At 40.1% G+C, this 22,624-nt stretch overlaps 1 protein-coding gene across 1 annotated transcript in view; it reads left to right on the top strand.

Moving 5' to 3' along the window:
* METTL25B (methyltransferase like 25B) overlaps positions 1–22,624 on the top strand; it is a 464,705-nt gene that overhangs the window by 4,480 nt on the left and 437,601 nt on the right. The gene's annotated exons all lie outside the window — the stretch shown is intronic.

Here is a 22,624-nt window from a genome sequence, read left to right as displayed (position 1 = left end):
GTGGCTTACAGATAAAAAACACAAATGGCTAAAAACATACAAAAACAACAACAACAATTAAACATTAATACAATAACTTAAATTTTAAACTACAATGTTTTTATGCAACATATTAGTTAATATTAAAAGAAATGAAAAATTCCAGCATATTGTGTGTTCCATAATATTTAGCCTTGAACTGCACCACTTTGTGCTTGGGATCATTTAAAATAGTTGTTTGGAATCAGGCACGATTCTGTTGTAGGTAAGCAAGAGGTAGCTCTAATAATGGAATTTCAGGAAATATTTTGGCTGCCAACTCCATGTCACAGTAAATTCTAAAACAAAGAAACCCAAGAAGGGATACAAACAAAGTTATGGGGAATGCAATGTTCCTAAACTAAATCTACTGACCAGTGTTCCGAACCAGTGTGCCATGATCCAGGTTCAAAGCATCACAGAATACAAACATCTTTAGCTCTTCATCTCTTGATGTGCTTTTCATCTCCAGTATGTTGGGAAGATAAATAGGGTGCAAGCACAGTTTGCTGCGCTGACCTGGTCCACTGGCCTCCCAGCTCTTGCCCTATTTACACCTCAGTGCTCCTGTCTGCAACCCTTGTGGAGTATCTACCACAGCTTGGTAACAAATCTTCTGTGTGGATGCATTAAATAACAATAGTATCATATAGTGATTATTTGCAGATAGAGCAGAATCTATCAGTGCAACTGGGAGCAAGGGCCATTTTTTACTATCCCTCTTCCACCCTGGAGTTCCCCATGCCCACTTCTACAAATGGGAGGGGAGGTTCTCATTAGCATTGCTTGGTTTGTATGGAATACTGCAATGGGGAAAGAGATCACCAAAAACGATCTCATTTCCAATACAGCTGATGGACCATAAGCACTGGATCAAACCGAATGTCTATGCCTTCTTCAGTCTATCACACCTGTAGGAACTGAGAAGATTTTGAATCATAATGGTTCATAGATATTCACTTAAGTAACAAGATGAAATCTGGACGGGATCTCGGTAGATATTTGGGGAGATGCATAAGCATTTTGTATCACATACCCCAACTCAAAATTTGTTTTACTTTGGAAAACATTGTCTTAGAAATAACTTTTCCATCTTCTCGTTGTTTAGCTCTCATATGGCTCTGCCCTAATAACGGATAACAAAATGCAAGGAGTTTTCTTCCACCAGATGTTCCCAAATGTGGACCATCAGTATAAGGGCATGCTCCAGTTACTGCTTCATTTCAGGTGGACCTGGATTGGCATTCTTTATTTGGATGACAACAATGGTAAGAGATTTGTACAGAATGTACTTCCCAAGTTCTCTCAGAGTGGCATCTGCTTTGATTTCATAGACAAAATCCCAGAACCAACATTTGCCAGCAATGCCGATGTAATGGTGGACTATGGGATTCAAATTGTAAAGGCTATCATGGGTAGCACTGCCAGTGCTTTGGTTGTACATGGTGAAATTCAGACCATGGCTTATGTGAGAACAACAGTCTGCTCCTCAGCGTTTTTTGATATACCAGTGAAAACAAAGGTCTGGATTATGACAGCCCAGATGGATTTCACATCACCTTCCTTTCCAATAAGTTGTGGCATAGAGTTAATCCATGGAGCCATATCCTTTGCAATACATTCAAGTGAGTTGCTAGGATTCCAGAAACTCCTTCAAGTAAGAAATCCTACCTCGACAAAAGGAGATGACTTTATCAGAGACTTTTGGGAACATGCATTTCAATGTTCATTCTTAAAATCTGTAGTAGACAATGTGGACAGCAAAATCTGCACTGGAGAGGAGAAGCTGGAAACTCTACCTGCAACAGTTTTTGAAATGAGCATGACTGGCCACAGCTATAGCATATACAATGCTGTCTATGCTGTGGCGCATGTTCTGCACAACACTGAATTACACAAATCCAAGCAGAGAGCAAAGGCAAATAGAGGGGGATGGACACAACCATGGCAGGTAACATCCTCAGCAGATTAATGCATTATTATCCACATCTGTAGGTGCAAAACTAATCAGAATGTGTAGGAAACTGAATTTTAGGAAGGTCTCCTATAGCTTCTATTTCACAGGAAATGCGCCAGTCACTCCTACTAGTCACGCAGCATTGTTTTTCTGCATCAAGGTGGGAATATATACATTCCTGGTTAGCAAGCAGTGGGGCAAAATGAAAGAGAACCTTTGTATGTGTAGTCCTGCTGCCTGTGTCCTCCAGGGCAGAAAGTGGGGTGGTCGTCTTCACTATTTTTGCTGTGCCAGTTCCAGCTCTGCAAAAGAGAGACCCATATTGGAACCTTCACCAGGAAGTCCACCAAATTTTGGATCCATTATTGGTTTCGCCCCACTCCTACTCTCAGAATGCCTTATATCCAGTTACCAATAATTTAGCCCCACATGACTTAATGGGTCTTACTTCTGCATATAAAGGCATTCAACATTCATAATGGTTGCAATGTGTAAAGAAGCACATTGACATCTCTGCCCCCTCCTTACCTTCCTTTACAGGGTGCTGTTTTGGCACCTCCAGATCATGTTTTTCTATTGCACATACAAGATGATTTCCTCTCGTGATTCTTTCATTTTTTTAAAAAAAAAAGTTTTAAAAGTTTATATAAAATAGAAAAAACAAAAAACAGAAACAGTAAAAATACATACAGAACACATACAAGAACAAGTATAATTTCAATCCCTTATATTCATAAAACTTACTTTCCCAACCTCCTCATACCTCCCCTTTCTGTATTCCAATCTCTAATTTAATTCAATTCAGCAAATCCTTCCCCTAATTTCTATATAATTTTTAACCTTTCTTTTCTTGATCACATAATCATTACAGCTTATAACCGCTTAATTTCTGAATCAACATCGTTCTAACCTTCAATAATTTTACAATGTTTCCTGAGATAGTCCTTAAATTTCTTCCAATCTTCTTCCGCCGTCTCTATTCCCTGTTCTCAGATTCTGCCGGTCATTTCTGCCAGTCCCATATAATCTATAACCTTCATCTGCCATTCTTCCACGGTGGGTAGATCTTCTGTCTTCCAATACTTTGCAATAAGTATTCTTGCTGCTGTTGTAGCATACATAAAAAATGTTCTGTCCTTCTTTGACACCAATTGGCCGACCATGCCCAGGAGAAAGGCCTCTAGTATATGTGCTGCCGAAGCGAGCACACCTCTCGTGTTTCTCTCAAGGCATTCACATGCAATCCCCCTTTCAGTACTGTCTATGGCTGCAAAAGTTTCGGGACAATCATGTTGCTTCATTTCCACACTTATCCTGTAACTTCCTGCTGAAATCCTGTAACTTTGTACACCACAAACGTTCTGGTTCTTTTTTTGCCCCGCTTTTGTTGTGCTGTTAGCCCCCCCCAGACATCAGTATTGGGGAAGCATCACAGAACAAACTAACCCCAAATAAATTCACCACGAATGCACTCTTATTCAGTCAAGAACATGTTGCAGAATACTCCTGCAATAAAACAACAGTTTGGAGGAAAGCGTTTTTGCTGTTATTGTTTAGTTTATCCCTAGTTCTGGTTTGGTATTTTTAAAGGCACTCTCAAATATCATGTTCATGGATTGAATTTGTTGTTGTTAAAACAACATACGTCCTTTAATAGTTAGACTTTTCAATATGGTCAGTCTGCACAAAGCTTCTAAAACACACATTAATCACAGTACTCAGCTGCGGAATATTGCCACCACCATGGAATCTTACATTTTAATATCCTCTGCAATGCTTTGTTCTCTGTGTCTTTTCTATCCTACTTTAGCTCCACCACTACCTGAGATATGTTTCGTTCAACAACAGTTCTGGGGAAAAGGTATCCTTTGATGAGAATGGGTCATTAGTTGCTGGATTTGATATTATAAATTGGATCACATTCCCAAACCAATCTTTTCTTAGAGTGAGAGTTGGAAAAATAGACCCACAAGCTCATACTGGCAAAGTGCTCACCATTTCTGCAGATGACATTATATGGCCCAGCAAATTCAACCAGGTAGGGTCTGTGTTCATTTCCAGATATATCAGCCGTTGGATGAACTGGACATGGACAAAGGGGTTTATTTCCTTCATGAGCACAAATCACCCTTTGTACGAGATAAGTCAACCAGTGCTGACTATATAAGTTATTAAGGCATGTCAGCTCATTAATGTTAGGGTGGGTGCTGTGTGTTAGGGTTAGTCTTGAAAAGTGAGTCAGAGTCTGTGTTACATCTTGAATTAGTTGAACAACTGAAATTTGCTTTGAACTATTATATCTGTATCTGTATCTGCAAAGCCTACAACATGTCTGTGTGTGGCTGGAACTGTATTACTGAAGCCTTATCTTCTCCAGCAGTAAACTGTTTTGGACCTTAAGCTGCCTCTGTGTGGTGTCTGGAACTGGGGACAGATTCAACTCATTTCAGCAATGCTAAAAAAGTGAAACACTATTAATATACTGTCTGTTGTCAGCCGTTAATCCTGATTTATCAGGCCCCATGATTGATAGGAGGTCTGTGTTTGTTCGGAAAAACAGACTTCATAGTTAAATCTAAATCCAAGATTCATCAGGATGAGAGAGTTTGGATTCAGCAGATCTTAGGCTTTCCTAGCTGAGCAAAGGCTCAGTGGAAGCTACACTGGTGTAAATACCTCACCCTAGCTGAACCAAAGGTATAACATCTCAGACAATGAGGTTTAGATCAGTGCAACATAAGCTGGTGTAAGCGCCCCCCCCCCAAGGTGGAATTCCTGTAGCATGGAAGGTGTATGACAAAAGTGGGATGGGGCAATGAGAGGCTTACACCTGTTTCAAATCCCTTTCAGCTCCATATTAATGGAGGCTCCCCGAGTGATTTTGAATGCTGGTAGAACTCTTGAAGAGCAACAGGAATAAAAGCTGAAGCCGGGGCAGAGGAAGTTTAGTGCAGTATTCCGTTGGTTTTACACATGAGTAGAATGTCCCCAAACGGTTCCTGTCTTTCCAGAATCAAGAAATTTCTTAATGTATAATGACCTATGATATCCAAACTCCAAAATTGTACTTTCTGAGTGTTAAAATGCATTATGTCTTTCAATCGTGCACAGACACCGCCCCGTTCATTGTGTAATGACAACTGTCATCTGGGTTATAGGAGGGCTAAGAAGGAAGGGAGACCATTTTGTTGCTATGACTGTTTGCCTTGTCCAGAAGGGAAGATCTCAAATAAGACAGGTAAGAAATATCATGTACAAAAACCTCTAAAAAATAAATATATGGTTTGTATCCATAATATCGCCAAGAACGATATGATGACTGATTGTGTGTAGCATCTCATCTGAGAAAAGGCAAAACATATTACACTATGTTCCAATAAAAGCTGAGGTGGTACTATCTTCAAGGTTGTGCTGTGCAAAGAGAGAAAGCAACCTCAGTTTTAGGATTAAGAAAGATTTTGTCTGAAGCTTAATATGAGATGTTCCAAGTACAAAGTTTCTCTGGATCATCCCAGTGACTTCTTGCAAACATCATTACATTTTTTAGGTCATGAAATTAGCTTTCAATGATCAGCCCTCATAGAGCACTTTTGAATTTTAAGGAATTATTAATGTATTGCCCCATATACGGGGTTACCATATATAAAAAGCTATTTTTTTTACAGACCTGGATGACTGCATTCAATGTCAAGAAGATCAATATCCAAACAGTGGCCAGGATTTATGCGTTCCAAAAAAGATAAGCTTCTTGTCTTATGATGAACCTTTGGGGACCAGTTTGTCCATTTTTGCTCTTGCCTTCTCTTTCCTCACAGCTCTGGTACTTGGAGTCTTCATTAAGCACAAAGACACTCCCATAGTCAAAGCCAACAACCGGAGCCTCACCTACGGTCTCCTCATCTCCCTACTGCTCTCCTTCCTTTGTGTATTCCTATTCATTGGTCAGCCTGAGAAGATACCATGCCTCTTTCGACAACCTGCGTTTGGCATTATCTTCTCAATGGCAGTTTCTTGTGTGTTGGCCAAAACCATCACTGTCATCATGGCTTTCACGGCGACCAAGCCTGGGTCCAGGATGAGGAAATGGATCGGGAAAAGACTGGCCTTTTCCATTGTTCTGTCGTGCTCCCTTATTCAAACCACTATTTGTGCTGTGTGGCTGGCAACCTCTCCCCCATTCTTGCATTTTGACATGCACTCAATGACCGAAGAAATTGTTCTGGAATGTAATGAAGGTTCAGTTATTATGTTCTACTGTGTCTTGGGCTTTATGGGCTTCCTAGCCATTGTCAGCTTCACTGTGGCTTTCCTAGCCAGGAAATTACCTGACAGTTTTAATGAAGCCAAGTTTATCACCTTCAGTATGCTTCTGTTTTGCAGTGTTTGGTTGTCCTTTGTTCCCACCTACCAGAGCACCAAGGGAAAATACATGGTGGCCGTGGAGATCTTCTCCATCTTAGCTTCCAGTGCAGGGTTACTGATTTGTATATTTTTACCAAAATGCTATATCATTGTGGTTAGGCCTGAGTTGAACACTAGGGGGCAGCTAATAAGGATAAATGATTAAAATTCTTAATTCCTATTTTCCAACAGTAGCTACAATTAGCTGTCATTCTGCTCCATTTTAAGGAACAGAATATTTCGTCGTCATCACCATTACAGACACTAACAGTTTCTTGCTCTGGGAAGAAGTATTCAATCATAGATAATTATAGCTGCATGAGGAACATAGCTGTCAACATTTCCCTTTTTTAAAGGGAAATTCCCTTATTCCAAATAGGATTCCTCGCAAGAAAAGGGAAAAGTTGACAGCTATGAAGAGGAGCTGTGTTTTTCAGGTTTATACTTATTCCATCATTAGAATGAATGTAAGCCTGATTAGGTATTATGCTTGATCATTAAATATGAGCCCATTTAGGAGTTATGTGGTCACAGCTGCCAGCTCAAAATACCCAAGTTTATGTTTTTTTCCATGTTGAATGGGGAATGAATGGGGATTCTACAATCAATTTGGTTACACGCAGTTCTAAATTTGTTTTAGGTGTTCTATTGTTTTTGATTTTTTAAAAACTGTGTTTTATTTTAGCTTGAAGTATATATTTTTTCACTTAAATGAGTTTTTGCCACCTTGTGTCCATGGATATATAAAATAAAGAAATCTGTGTGCATTTGCTTGTAGCTTCCTCTTTGTGATATGGAACTCAATCAATCGATATCAGTCACAAATATCATGGGAAAATAGCCCCCTTCAGCATTGCAAGAGAGGGTGTGCCCAGTGTATTGACATAGATCTGGGGTACCAAAGCGTGTTAGTGAACGGTAGAAGTTAAAGTATATAGATAATATTTGGGATCTGAAGGGAAAACACAAGTTGCAGAAATGTGCCAGGTAAGAAATTAATGAGTTAGCTTATGGCAGGCATGTCCAACAGGTAGACCTGCAGATCATAGATCGAGATCTACCGGTAGATCACTGGATGTCTGTGGTAGATCACTGGCTCCCCCCAGAGAAGCTCAACAACTTTGGCTTCCCTAAAAAAAGCTCAAACCATCCTGGCTGGGCTAGTGAAGAGCACTGGGGTATTAAGGACAAAAAGCTATCCTCTCCCCCCCCCCACTTCGAAGACTGGACAGTGTCAGGAGATTTGAGGGGCTGCCGAGGTGACAGACTGTGTGCATCAGAAACTACAACTAATCTAGAATGCAGCAGCTAGACTGGTGACTGCAAGTGACTGCCGAACACCAGTTATGTGAAAAACCTACGTTGGCTCCCAGTACGTTTCCGAGCACAATTCAAAGTGTTGGTGCTGACCTTTAAAGCCCTAAACGGCCTCAGCCCAGTATACCTGAAGGAGGATCTCCACCCCCATTGTTCTGCCCAGACACTGAGGTAGTGGCGCCCACCCGGTGGAATGCCCTCCCACCAGATGTCAAAGGAAAAAAACAACTACCAGACTTTTAGAAGACATCTGAAGGCAGCCCTGTTTAGGGAAGCTTTTAATGTTTAATAGACTATTGTATTTTAATATTTTGTTGGAAGCCGCCCAGAGTGGCTGGGGAAACCCAGCCAGATGGGCAGGGTATAAATATATTATTATTATTATTATTATTATTATTATTATTATTATTATTATTAGTTCTGTGCTATATTGCAGAATTCTCAGGGGTAGGGGTGGGTGGGACTTGCCTTCTAGAGATTTAAACCATTGAGAGAGATCCAGAATGGTGGAGTTTTCTCCAAAATGTCCCAATTGGTTCCTTCTTTGGTTAGAATTTACTGCAATGACAAGGGAGGACTGGACACTTCCACAATTCACAGAGGCAGCACTCATTTATTCCCAGAATCCCCAGCATGAAATGGAATCTTGCAGCCATGTTCAGAATAATTTATTTGCGACTGTTCTTTAAGGATGAGGGCACTGCAGCTGCAGAAGACTTCCACAACAAAATAAATGACATTCCTCCTGTTTCAGGAGCTAGTTTGCTATACAGATTGACCAAATGGATATCAGGAACAAGGAGGGATATATTAAATATGAAGAGCAATGGGTAGAGCATTATCTTCCATGTTCAGGCTGGGACTTAGCTTGTAATAGCCTATTGTTATCTGAACTCAAAGAGAATTTGTTGTGAAACACCACATTCAGAATTGCAGGACTATCTCAAACAATCTTGATCCATCAGAGACAGTGATCAGGAATGGAATATAACTAATTTCTCTTTACATGCTGCTCAATACAATGGGGTTAAATTACAGGTACATTCAATATTTCTAGAAAGTAATGTCGGTTCTTTAATTATTTATCCTGATTAGCTGTCTCCTACTGTTCAACTCAGGCCTCAGTAAAATGACATAGACTTTGGGGGAAAAGATGCAGCCCAGTAAGCCAGCACCAGATGCCAAGATGGAGAAGATCTCCACAGCCACCATGTACTTCCCCTTGGTGCTCAGGTAGGTTGGAACAAAGGACAACCAAACACTGCAAAATACTAACATGCTGAAAGTGATAAACTTGGCTTCATTGAAACTGTCGGGCAGTTTTCTAGCTAGGAAAGCCACAGTGAAACTGACAATGGCCAGGAGACCCATAAATCCTAAGACACAGTAGAACATGAAAGCTGAACCTTCATTACACTCCAGTACAATTTTTTCTGGCATTGAATGCATCTCCAAATCTGGAAATGGAGGAGAATTTGCCAGCCTCACAGTACAAATCGTGGCTTGAATAAGAGAGCAGGAAAGAACAATGGAGCTGGCCAATTGTTTCCCCACCCACTTCCTCATCCTGGACCCCGGCTTGGTAGCCATGAAAGCCAGAACCACAATGGTGGTTTTGGCCAATACGCTAGAAACTGCCATGGAAAAAGCCATGCCAAATGCTGTCCGTCGAAGGAGGCAGGTCACTTTCTCAGGCTGGCCAGTGAACAGCAGAGCACAAAGGAAGGAGAGAATGAGGGAGAGGAGGAGAGCATAGGTGAGGTTCCTGTTGTTGGCTTTGACGATGGGAGTCTCCTTGTGCTTCATGAAAATTCCAAGTACCAAAGCTGTGATGGCAGCAAAAGAGAGAGAGAAAGTAGCCAAACAGATCCCCAAAGTTTCTCCATAAGGCAAAAAGGTCAGTTCTTTTGGAATGCATCCATCCTGGTCATGGTTTGGATACTGATCTCCACGGCATTCAAAACAGTCATCCATATCTGAAAGAGAAAAGACAGGTGTCTATACAGTGATGCTCTGTGTTTTGTGCTTGACGGGGAAGGATGGGCATCAATATCGGGCAACCCTAAATAAAGTCTCTTAGCTCAGTATCTGAAAGACGTTTCTAACCTAAGAAGCCATACTCAGCTATGTAGCTTTTCGGGCCAGTCTGAATAACAAAACTTCTTTCTCTAGGGATGGGCAACAAAACCTTTCATATGGACTTCAGTGTGGATTTCTGGATTGTGATGTGTTCATTTCAGATACATGGTTAAAATGAGGCCCAGGTTCACTTCAAAAAGAAGAAATTATATGAAAGAGAATAAATAAACAAATAAATAAAGCATATAAATGCACAGAAAACAGATTGTGTACATTGTGCTCACATATTGTATATGGGTTGTGTTGTTTGTGATTTTCCTCCCCCATGGTGATTAGTTCACTGTTATCGCCCTGACTTCTTTGCTGCACGCTACAATTTCAATGACAGAGAAATTGTATTTGCCACCATGATTGGGCTTTATTCTCCAGTCGCAAAACATTACTGTATAAATACTAAAATTTGGAATCACAGGAATATTTCTTTGATACCTGAATTTGGTTAGGTGAATCTGCATTCAGCCTTTTTTGTTTATGCCCCACTTTCCAAAATTTTAAAACAAATTAATAATACTAAAACCATTTGTCTTTCTACCTCTGTCATTGCATTTTGCTGTTTGTGTGTGTGTTTATAAAGTACTTAATAATTTTAATCATATTTTGGTTTATATCGTACTATTATCTATCTATTTATTTATATTTAGGTGTATAGAAATTTTCTAGATAAATAAAATGAAATAAAATCACCTTGCCCAAGAATGGTAGATTTGAGACTGGACGATAGTTGGCCATGTTGGCCGGGTCTAGAGTTGTTGTTTTTTTTAAGAAGCGGTTTAAGGACCACCTCTTTCAGCAGGTCTGGGAAGGCTCTCTCACAGAGAGAAGCATTCACCACCCTGTGAAGCCCATCGCCCAGCCCTTCCCGGCTAGCTTTTATAAGCCAGGATGGGCAAGGATCAAGGAGACAGGGACTTCCGGAGGCGGCGCGACCGGTAATGGCTGCCTTCTCCGAGTAAGGAGAAGGGAGCTCCGCTGTAAACGGGTCGTCCGCTACGGCGAAGCGGAGACCCATTCAGGAAAACCACAGGTGGCAGAAGCCTGTGGTCTCGGGACCCGGCGGGCGCCAGAAGCAGCCCCCAAAACGTTGAAGGGACCCCGTAAGGGGCTCCGGATCGCGGAGGGGGTAGCGGCGCTGTGGGTCGTTGCGCAAACAGCGAAGTGAAGCCGCATTGCTGTTGCCGGTCAGCGCTGTCCTTTCTTCCTGCAACTTTTCTGAACTTTGGAAACTACAACCCGTGAGTAAATTTGGACATTGAAAACTTTCTGAAACTTTTGTCAACTTTCTGAAACTTTTTGAGAACTTTATGAAACTTTTAAAACTTTTTTAAAAAAGTTGAAATCTGGCTGAAAACGGAGTGAGGATAAGCAGCAAGCCCATCTCCCGCTATACTGAACTTTAAGCAAAGAGCAGGAGGAGTGGAGACAAAAAGTTATGCGTTAACTAAATGCTGGCACCCTGTTAAAGCAGTTTTCTGAGTGAAAGACTTTGAGCTATTGACTTTTGCTGGTTATATTCGGGGTGCACTGATATCCTTCTTCTGTGGCACCAGTGGATTATAAAATAAATAAGAATCTCTGGTGCTGGAGCTGCCTGGATGAGCACCAGTTTGCAACTTTGGATACATTGAATTCAGATTTGGAAACATTCTGAGTTGGAACTGGATATTTTGAAACTGTTGCAGTCAAGGCACTGTAAGAAACACTGTTTTGCTTTAAGTTTTACTCTGCTAAAAATAATACACTGTGGAGGCGATAGACATGGATTTAAATTTATAAGTTTAACTTGGATTTGATCTTTTCCCTCAAGACGTATTAAGCTCCCTCTAGAGGATTTTGGACTTACAGCAGTGACTTTGTTTTACTTTCCCTTTCCCGGCCTCTGTTTAACTATTGCATCTGGGACTCTGCTTTCTCATGGGAACAACTTGGATTGACCTTGGATTACAGATAACTTTGGAATGAGTGGCGCAAGGAGAAGAGGAAGGACTAAACAAACAACTCTAACTTTATCTGCAGCCTCACAGCGTAGATCTTCTGTGCCGGCCTTGCCTTCTACTTTGCCTCCAGACATAGAGGCGGCCTCCCTAATACAGGCAGGGGAGGGTGAGACAGAGGAGCTGCACCTGGGAGATATGGCTTCAGGGACAAGTAGCTCTGTCTTGGAGAAAATTTTGGAGAAACTGGAGGCTCTGGACAAGAAGGCTGATTTGCATACAGCTAAAATTGAACAGAACACAGAAAGCTTGAATAAGCTGACTGGACAAGTTGCACAGAATGCCCAGTCTATTGGAGAATTAAAGGAGGCTGTAGGTGAAAATCGTAAACTGGCTGAAGATACTAGTCAAAGATTGGAAGAACTTGAGAAAGAAGTAAGACCACTCAGCAAACAAGTTGGAGAACATCAGATTTACTTTTTGATGACAGAACTGCGAAACAGGGAGACCAACTTGAGGATACGGTCAATACCAGAGGTGGAAGAAGATAATTTTATTGAATTTCTAACTAAGGAATTTGCCAAGTTTTGGAAGTTAGAGGAAAAAGACTTTAAAATTGTATCTGCTTTCAGGCTTGGCAGAGTCAGAAGGACAGAGAAGCCCAGAGATTGTTTGATAACACTGAGATCAAAGGAGGAAAGGGACAAGATTTTGGGCCTGCACTACGAAAAGTCACTAGACATTTTGGGCAAGAGAATTGAAATCTACAAGGACATTCCTAAGCAGTTGCTGGACCTTAGATCTAACTACACGGAATTGGCAAGACTGTTGAGAAGCAACGCAATTATCTTCAGGTGGGAGTTTCCACAAGGATTATCCTTTACCTACAGAGGGAGAAAGATCAAAATCAAAACAGTGGAAGATAGAGACAAGTTTTTGGGAGCACACGGAGAAGACCTCCACAAAGGACTTGGATTGCCAGCGCCAGAACTTCCAGGGGAGCCCGCCCCCTCGGATCCTCAAGGACCGGAGAACAAGGTACCACCCCAGAAAGAATAACCAGATCTATCCAGGATGTCTCTGCAGCTTTTGAGTTGGAACATAAATGGCTGTAACAGTCCCGAAAAAAGGTCTAAAATTTTTCATATTCTAAAAAAGGAACAATTGGACATTATATGCTTACAAGAAACACATGTGATTAGGCTCCATAGAAAGGTGTTAATAAATAAAAGGCTTGGTCAAGAATTTATATCATCGGATACAGTTAAAAAGAGAGGTGTAGTGATCTATGCAAAAGAGAGCCTTTCACCAAAATTTCTCTTTAAAGATGAAAGTGGAAGAATCCTCGCAATAGAAGTACAGTATCAAGGAGAAAAAATTTTGATATTAGGAATTTATGCTCCAAATGAAGGAAAATCGGATTTTTATAAGAAGTTGCACGAGATCATGCTGGATTATCTGGATTACAACAACGTCATCATGATGGGGGACATGAACGGGGTCGTATCAACAAATATGGATAAGTCACAGAACCAGAACATTACTAAAGAGGGAAGACTACCTAAGACCTTTTTTGAAATGACTGACAATATGGACTGGGTTGACATCTGGAGAGTTAGAAACCCCCTGGGAAGAGAAGGAACATTCTTTTCTGAAGCTCAACTGACTTGGACACGAATCGACCAAATATGGATAACTAGAAGTCTGGCACCTAAGGTGAGGAAGGTGGAAATCTGCCCCAAAACATGCTCCGACCATAACGCCTTGAGAATGGATATGACATTGATCCCAATCGGCTCCTTTAGATGGAAGATGAATGATGGCCTGTTTAGAGATCAAAGAATTGTAAAGAAGGCCCAAAAAACCTTAAAGGACTATTTTGAGATTAATTTGAACACTACGGTGGAAAAAAGAACTATCTGGGATGCAAGTAAAGCTGTGATGAGAGGGTTCTTGATTCAACAGAATTCCTTAAAGAAAAGACTGCAAAATGAAAAGAAAGATAAAATTCTGGAAAGTATCAAAGAGTTGGAGAAGAAGTTAAGATCTAACCCGAAGTCCCAACCGATTCTGAGAGAAATTAAACTTTATCAGGCGCAATATTCCAAGCTGATAAATCAGGAAATAGAATGGAAGATTAAAACAATGAAACAAAAAACTTTTGAATCGGCAAATAAATGTGGGAAACTGCTAGCTTGGCAGTTGAAAAGGAGACAAAGATTAAATACAGTAACAAACTTAGAGGTTGAAGGAAGGAACATTCAGAACCCGGGAGAGATTAGAAAGTGCTTCCAGAGGTATTTTAAAAAGTTATATACTCAAGGGCCACAAGATGAAATAGAGATTACACAATTTTTGGAGAGAAATGGATTAGCAAAGCTGTCAGAAGAAAATAGAACAATTTTAAATGGCAAAATAACACGACAAGAGATTGAACAGGCCATCCTGAGTCTGAAACAGGGCAAATCACCAGGGCCAGATGGACTGACCTCTAACTACTACAAGACATTGAAGGATTATTTGATACAACCTTTGTTGGAGGTCAGTAATGAAATAATGGAGGGGAAGAAGGCGCCTGAATCGTGGAAAGAAGCATTTATCACATTGATTCCAAAGTCAGAAACTGAAAAGACACAACTCAAGAATTACCGTCCCATCTCCCTTTTAAATGTGGATTACAAAATATTTGCAGATGTTTTGGCACGAAGATTTAAGAAAGTTTTAAGTGAGATAATCCATAAAGACCAGGCAGGCTTTCTCCCGGGCAGACATATGTTTACTAACACAAGGAACATCATAGACATATTGGAACTTTTACAAACAAACATAAACACTAAAGCAGTTTTAATTTTTATAGACGCGGAGAAAGCCTTTGACAACATTTCTTGGAAATTTATGAAGGGGAATTTAAAAGAAATGGGAGTGGGACGGGGGTTTGAGAACGGGATTGAGGCAATATATTCAGAACAAAAGGCTAAACTGATAGTTAACAATGTGGTTACAGAAGAGTTTAAAATTGAAAAAGGTACACGACAAGGCTGCCCGATTTCCCCATTACTGTTTATTTCGGTTCTGGAAGTGCTCCTGAATATGATTAGGGGGGACCGGTTGGTGGAAGGGATTCAGGTCGGAGCGAAACAATATAAACTTAAAGCTTTTGCAGATGACCTAGTTCTGACATTACAGGAGCCGGAGTCTAGTTTGAAAAGAGTACTACAACTGATTCAAAACTTTGGTCGAGTGGCAGGATTTAAGTTAAATAAGCAAAAAACTAAAGTTTTGGGGAAAAACGTGACAGATATTGAGTTGGAACAGCTTCAGAAAGAGACAGAACTAAATGTGGTTAAAAAAGTTAAATACCTAGGGGTAAACATAACAGCAAAAAATCTGAGTTTATTTAAAGATAATTATGAAAAATGTTGGTCAGAGATTAAGAGAGACTTGGATAGTTGGTCAAGACTAAAACTTTCTTTGTTAGGCCGAATAGCTGCCATCAAGATGAATGTATTGCCAAAAATGTTATTTTTGTTTCAGACACTGCAGATTGTAGACAAGACAGAGTGCTTCCGGAAGTGGCAGAAAGATATTTCTAAATTTGTCTGGCAGGGCAAAAAGCCCAGAATCAAATTTAAAATATTAACAGATGCGAAAGAAAGAGGGGGCTTTGCCCTGCCAGATTTAAAGTTGTATTATGAAGCTGCAGCTTTCTGCTGGTTAAAAGATTGGTTACTTCTTGAAGATACGGATGTCTTGGATTTGGAAGGTTTTAATAATGCGTTTGGATGGCATGCATATTTATGGTATGATAAAGCTAAGATAAATAAGGCCTTCAAGAACCATATTGTCAGAAAATCAGTCTTTAATGTCTGGACAAAATATAAAGACTTACTGGAGAATAAAACTCCGAGGTGGCTGTCACCCCTGGAGGCTAAGGCTCGGAAAAGAGCCAATATGGAGGCCAACTGGCCAAAATATTGGGAGATAATAGAAAAGGATGGTGACAACTGGAAATTGCAGAGTTTAGAAAAGATGAGAGACAAAGTGCGAGACTGGTTACACTATGCTCAGATTAAAGAAGTGTTTAAAAATGACAAAAAGCTAGGATTCCAAGTGGAAAAGTCAAAGTTAGAAACTGAACTGTTAGAACCTAAGACTAAGGTACTTTCAAGAATGTATAACTTGCTGCTGAAATGGAACACACATGACGAAATGGTAAAATCAACAATGATAAAATGGGCGCAGGATATTGGGTATAATATTATGTTTGAAGATTGGGAAAGGTTGTGGACCTCTGGGCTGAACTTCACTGCATGTAATGCGTTGAAGGAAAATGTGATGAAAATGATGTATAGATGGTACATGACCCCTGTTAAACTGGCTAAAATATACCATTCGTCTGATAGCAAATGTTGGAAATGTAAGGAAAATGAAGGAACATTTTTTCACCTCTGGTGGACCTGCCCTAGAGTGAAGGCCTTTTGGGAGAAGATATATAATGAATTAAAAAAGGTGTTTAAATACACCTTCACTAAGAAATCAGAGGCCTTTCTCCTGGGTATTGTCGGCCAGAGTGTGTTAAAAGAGGACAGAACATTCTTTTTGTACGCAACAACAGCAGCAAGAATATTAATTGCCAAGAATTGGAAAACTCAGGAGCTACCCACTGTGGAAGAATGGCAGATGCAACTGATGGACTATATGCAATTAGCCGAGATGACCGGCAGAATTCGAGACCAGGGAGAAGAAAGGATGGAAGAAGACTGGAGGAAATTTAAGATTTATTTACAAAAATATTGTAACTTGGCTGAGTGCTGAATTGGATGCCAGTGCAGACAATTGTCTACCATTAAATTAGATTTAAGGTTGAATTATATGTCAAACCAAATTAAGATTATTAATTAAGATGAATTAAATGATAATTTGTTTGAAACTAATTTAATAATGATGTAAGTATATGCGGGAGGTGCGGGGGAGTCCCATGTAACAATTGAGAGATGTTAAATGGACAATGATAAGTGCTTATCTAATATATGCTTTATTTGAAAACTTTAATAAATATATTATAAAAAAAAAAAAAGGATCAAGGAGACAGGTGTTTAGTTTCACTCATCCAAGCAGCCTGTCCACATCCTTGGAGGTAACAAATTGGAATTGATCCCACGCAACTTGACTAGACAGGACTCTAGCACTCTCCCGAATCTGAGCGACTTTATCTGCAAAAAAACTTTGCAAAATCATTGCAGGAGATCATGTGGCCCGTACTGGGCCCCAATGGAGCAGGTGGTACGGCTAAATTGTGAACCACCTGAAAGAGTCTCGAACCACCTGATGTATGTGTGTTTAACCTTGTGCACTTATGAACGTTCATTTTATTTATGACGCCTTAGGATAACAATGCTGATGTAAGTTGAGTGGTTACTGGGCACATCAACTAGTCACTGTGTGTGTTTTTCAGCTCCCATATACATATAATTCTTCCATGAAGAGGGAATTTCTACATTTTCCAGTCAATATACATAGCCCCCAACAGGCCTTTGAGAAAACCTGTCCATTCTCCAGTGGATATGCATAGTCTGGAATAAACATGGTTCCCCACTCTATTTCACGTTCAGAAGTGTGCAATCTGTGTTCACCAGGCTGCTTCTTGCCCACTGCCTAATCTTACGTGGCCCACAACATAACCTGTGACGGGTCAAACAGCATGAAGAAGGTTGGGCTCCAGATAATTTTCACATTTTTTCCTGCAGACCACTTTTCATGACTATCAGCTGTTTTCCAGTCAGCTGAGCAGCACAAGGGGCATTGCTGGAAGAGGAGCTTTTGAACCTTCCATCTCCCAATTCTGATGGAAATTTCCCATCCATCCCCCCCCCCCCCAGTGCTGCCATCAAGGGTGTCACCTACTTTGTTTTCCTTTACTGGAATTAAACAAAACTCTACTGGAATTGTGAAACCTTAATTCACAACAAAACAATGGATATTTCCATTTGCATTATGAAATCCTAGCCCAATTTGGAATGCACACACAATCTTGCAAACTGGCTATTGTTTAAGAGCCTCTTTCTTTTCTTTTTGAAGACGACAAAGACCTTGTGGTCTTTATTTTATTTTTTACTGCTAGTCTTTTGATGACCCATTAAGGAGGATAAAATAGGAACTGTTGCTGGAGTGTGATAAACACCCCCCCACACACCTTGTCTCAGAGGCTGCAATGCTGTGCAGGTTATTATCTCTCTTGCGATTATGACAATAACTATGATTACTTCTCCAGTTCTTCAGAGAGTTCCAGTGTCCAGTAGCAAAACATCGAACCGAGACAGAGGGTTGCTTTTAATATCACCTGCACCATTCAGAGCTGGGGCTTGAGGTGCAGAGGGCTGCATCAGTCTGATTGCTAAAACTTTGTATCGTATCACCCTGGCTTCAGTCTTCTGAGTGAGTGTACATTCAAGCCAGAGACTTGCCAATGTAGGAACAGGTTATTTGGTTTCTAGAAAGGAGGTTTTCATGCAGTATGGTGATATTTGTGGTGTTGGTATTAGTACTGCTTCCTCAAGCAGTGTGCAAGGTTCCTATTTCTAGATGCAAAGTTAGTCACCCTCTTCCTATTCATCACAAGTATCATCAGTCAGGAGACCTCATAATTGGTGGCATTATTTCTCATATCTTCCGTTTTTTAGATACGATTTGCTTCCAAAACCGTCCCTCTCCTGAACTTTTTGGTGATCTCATGTAAGGAGTTGGGTTTTCTTAAATGTACCATATCTATCCTGATAATATTTGTTGCTGGTCTGATTCTATTATAGTCTTCAAAATCTATGGGCCTATTTGCCTGTCATATGGTCAGTTGTATTCAATCTATAGATGTTGAAATGCCTGGGAATTTTATCCACATTGGTCTAAAGAGATGGCGGGGGGCACTTATAGCTTCCTTAAAGAAAAAAAATTAATGATAGCCAGTATCAGTAACATAGTAGATAGCCTGGATTTAAATATATTGCATGTGCTATTTAAAAGCTACCAAAAGAGGGCTATTGTTTGAATAAAATGCATGCAAGTCAAAAGTTGAGGTGTGAATGTAAAAAATCAATTCATGTGTTCTTCAACCTTGGCCATATAGTGCAAGAATGTTTAGTAATTGAGTATTGACTTGAAATCTCTAGCACACTCATTTTAAGGTGGCAATTTCTTTCATTTTAGAGTTCTGACGCAGCACTACCAGCACATCCTGGCCTTGGTTTTTGCTTTAAAAGAAATAAATGAAAATCCCCAGATCTTAGCCAACATCAGCCTGGGTGCCCATGTCTGTAACAGTGAATTCAGTGCACGATCCATATATCTTGCCTCCATGGAACTTCTCTCCACAAAGGGCAAGTTTTTTCCTAACTACAAGTGTGATACCCGGGAAAATCTGGTAGCAGTCATTGGGGGACCCAATTCTGATGTTGATCTCAACATGGCAGATATGCTGTATAACTACAAGATCCCACAGGTAAGTTGTTCACATAAAGTACAGGAATTTAGAGAGCTATTGTCTACCCTGCTTTCTTCAAAGTGAAGTTTTTCTTGTGGAGATTATAAAGAGGGTTTGAGATAAATCGGAACACCTTTTACTCATTTTAGGCATAACATTCTGTCCAAGAAAAAGAGTAGTTACAGTTGATTCAGAGTTGGCTATTCTGGCATTCATGTGCATAACCACTTACAGGGATATAAAGAAATTTTCTACATTCTTGAAGGTTTTGTTACTGCAAATATTGGCTAGGGTCCAAAGGGCAACTAGCTTCTGATAGGCCAAATATTATTTTTTGTTTTCTTTCAGTTTTTAGATCGGAGGGGACTTTCAGAAACAATTTGTGGAGCAATATATTTGTTGGATATGAGCATCTGAGGGATGGAGAGAGGGACATTTTTAAAAAAATATAATAAAATGTTCATTTATTTATTTATCCACCATTCATCCATCCATTCCCAGACAGGGACTCAGTGTGGCTTACAGATAAAAAACACAAATGGCTAAAAACATACAAAAACAACAACAACAATTAAACATTAATACAATAACTTAAATTTTAAACTACAATGTTTTTATGCAACATATTAGTTAATATTAAAAGAAATGAAAAATTCCAGCATATTGTGTGTTCCATAATATTTAGCCTTGAACTGCACCACTTTGTGCTTGGGATCATTTAAAATAGTTGTTTGGAATCAGGCACGATTCTGTTGTAGGTAAGTAAGAGGTAGCTCTAATAATGGAATTTTAGGAAATATTTTGGCTGCCAACTCCATGTCACAGTAAATTCTAAAACAAAGAAACCCAAGAAGGGATACAAATAAAGTTATGGGGAATGCAATGTTCCTAAACTAAATCAACTGACCAGTGTTCCGAACCAGTGTGCCATGATCCAGGTTCAAAGCATCACAGAATACAAACATCTTTAGCTCTTCATCTCTTGATGTGCTTTTCATCTCCAGTATGTTGGGAAGATAAATAGGGTGCAAGCACAGTTTGCTGCGCTGACCTGGTCCACTGGTCTCCCAGCTCTTGCCCTATTTACACCTCAGTGCTCCTGTCTGCAACCCTTGTGGAGTATCTACCACAGCTTGGTAGCAAATCTTCTGTGTGGATGCATTAAATAACAATAGTATCATATAGTGATTATTTTCAGATAGAGCAGAATCTATCAGTGCAACTGGGAGCAAGGGCCATTTTTTACTATCCCTCTTCCACCCTGGAGTTCCCCATGCCCACTTCTACAAATGGGAGGGGAGGCTCTCATTAGCATTGCTTGGTTTGTATGGAATACTGCAATGGGGAAAGAGATCACCAAAAACGATCTCATTTCCAATACAGCTGATGGACCATAAGCACTGGATCAAACCCAGTGTCTATGCCTTCTTCAGTCTATCACACCTGTAGGAACTGAGAAGATTTTGAATCATCATGGTTCATAGATATTCACTTAAGTAACAAGATGAAATCCGGATGGGATCTCGGTAGATATTTGGGGAGATGCATAAGCATTTTGTATCACATACCCCAACTCAAAATTTGTTTTACTTTGGAAAACATTGTCTTAGAAATAACTTTTCCATCTTCTCGTTGTTTAGCTCTCATATGGCTCTGCCCTAATAACGGATAACAAAATGCAAGGAGTTTTCTTCCACCAGATGTTCCCAAATGTGGACCATCAGTATAAGGGCATGCTCCAGTTACTGCTTCATTTCAGGTGGACCTGGATTGGCATTCTTTATTTGGATGACAACAATGGTAAGAGATTTGTACAGAATGTACTTCCCAAGTTCTCTCAGAGTGGCATCTGCTTTGATTTCATAGACAAAATCCCAGAACCAACATTTGCCAGCAATGCCGATGTAATGGTGGACTATGGGCTTCAAATTGTAAAGGTTATCATGGGTAGCTCTGCCAGTGCTTTGGTTGTACATGGTGAAATTCAGACCATGGCTTATGTGAGAACAGCAGTCTGCTCCTCAGCATTTTTTGATATACCAGTGAAAACAAAGGTCTGGATTATGACAGCCCAGATGGATTTCACATCACCTTCCTTTCCAATAAGTTGTGGCATAGAGTTAATCCATGGAGCCATATCCTTTGCAATACATTCAAGGGAGTTGCTAGGATTCCAGAAACTCCTTCAAGTAAGAAATCCTACCTTGACAAAAGGAGATGACTTTATCAGAGACTTTTGGGAACATGCGTTTAAATGTTCATTCTTAAAATCTGTAGTAGACAATGTGGACAGCAAAATCTGCACTGGAGAGGAGAAGCTGGAAACTCTACCTGCAACAGTTTTTGAAATGAGCATGACTGGCCACAGCTATAGCATATACAATGCTGTCTATGCTGTGGCGCATGTTCTGCACAACACTGAATTACACAAATCCAAGCAGAGAGCAAAGGCAAATAGAGGGGGATGGACACAACCATGGCAGGTAACATCCTCAGCAGATTAATGCATTATTATCCACATCTGTAGGTGCAAAACTAATCAGAATGTGTAGGAAACTGAATTTTAGGAAGGTCTCCTATAGCTTCTATTTCACAGGAAATGCGCCAGTCACTCCTACTAGTCACGCAGCATTGTTTTTCTGCATCAAGGTGGGAATATATACATTCCTGGTTAGCAAGCAGTGGGGCAAAATGAAAGAGAACCTTTGTATGTGTAGTCCTGCTGCCTGTGTCCTCCAGGGCAGAAAGTGGGGTGGTCGTCTTCACTATTTTTGCTGTGCCAGTTCCAGCTCTGCAAAAGAGAGACCCATATTGGAACCTTCACCAGGAAGTCCACCAAATTTTGGATCCATTATTGGTTTCGCCCCACTCCTACTCTCAGAATGCCTTATATCCAGTTACCAATAATTTAGCCCCACATGACTTAATGGGTCTTACTTCTGCATATAAAGGCATTCAACATTCATAATGGTTGCAATGTGTAAAGAAGCACATTGACATCTCTGCCCCCTCCTTACCTTCCTTTACAGGGTGCTGTTTTGGCACCTCCAGATCATGTTTTTCTATTGCACATACAAGATGATTTCCTCTCGTGATTCTTTCATTTTTTTAAAAAAAAAAGTTTTAAAAGTTTATATAAAATAGAAAAAACAAAAAACAGAAACAGTAAAAATACATACAGAACACATACAAGAACAAGTATAATTTCAATCCCTTATATTCATAAAACTTACTTTCCCAACCTCCTCATACCTCCCCTTTCTGTATTCCAATCTCTAATTTAATTCAATTCAGCAAATCCTTCCCCTAATTTCTATATAATTTTTAACCTTTCTTTTCTTGATCACATAATCATTACAGCTTATAACCGCTTAATTTCTGAATCAA

Source organism: Podarcis filfolensis, assembly GCF_964270895.1.
Source record: "Podarcis filfolensis genome assembly, chromosome: 16".
Lineage (NCBI taxonomy): Eukaryota > Metazoa > Chordata > Lepidosauria > Squamata > Lacertidae > Podarcis > Podarcis filfolensis.
Note: the sequence above shows the minus strand (reverse complement) of the source record. Positions and strands in the feature narration are given on the sequence as shown.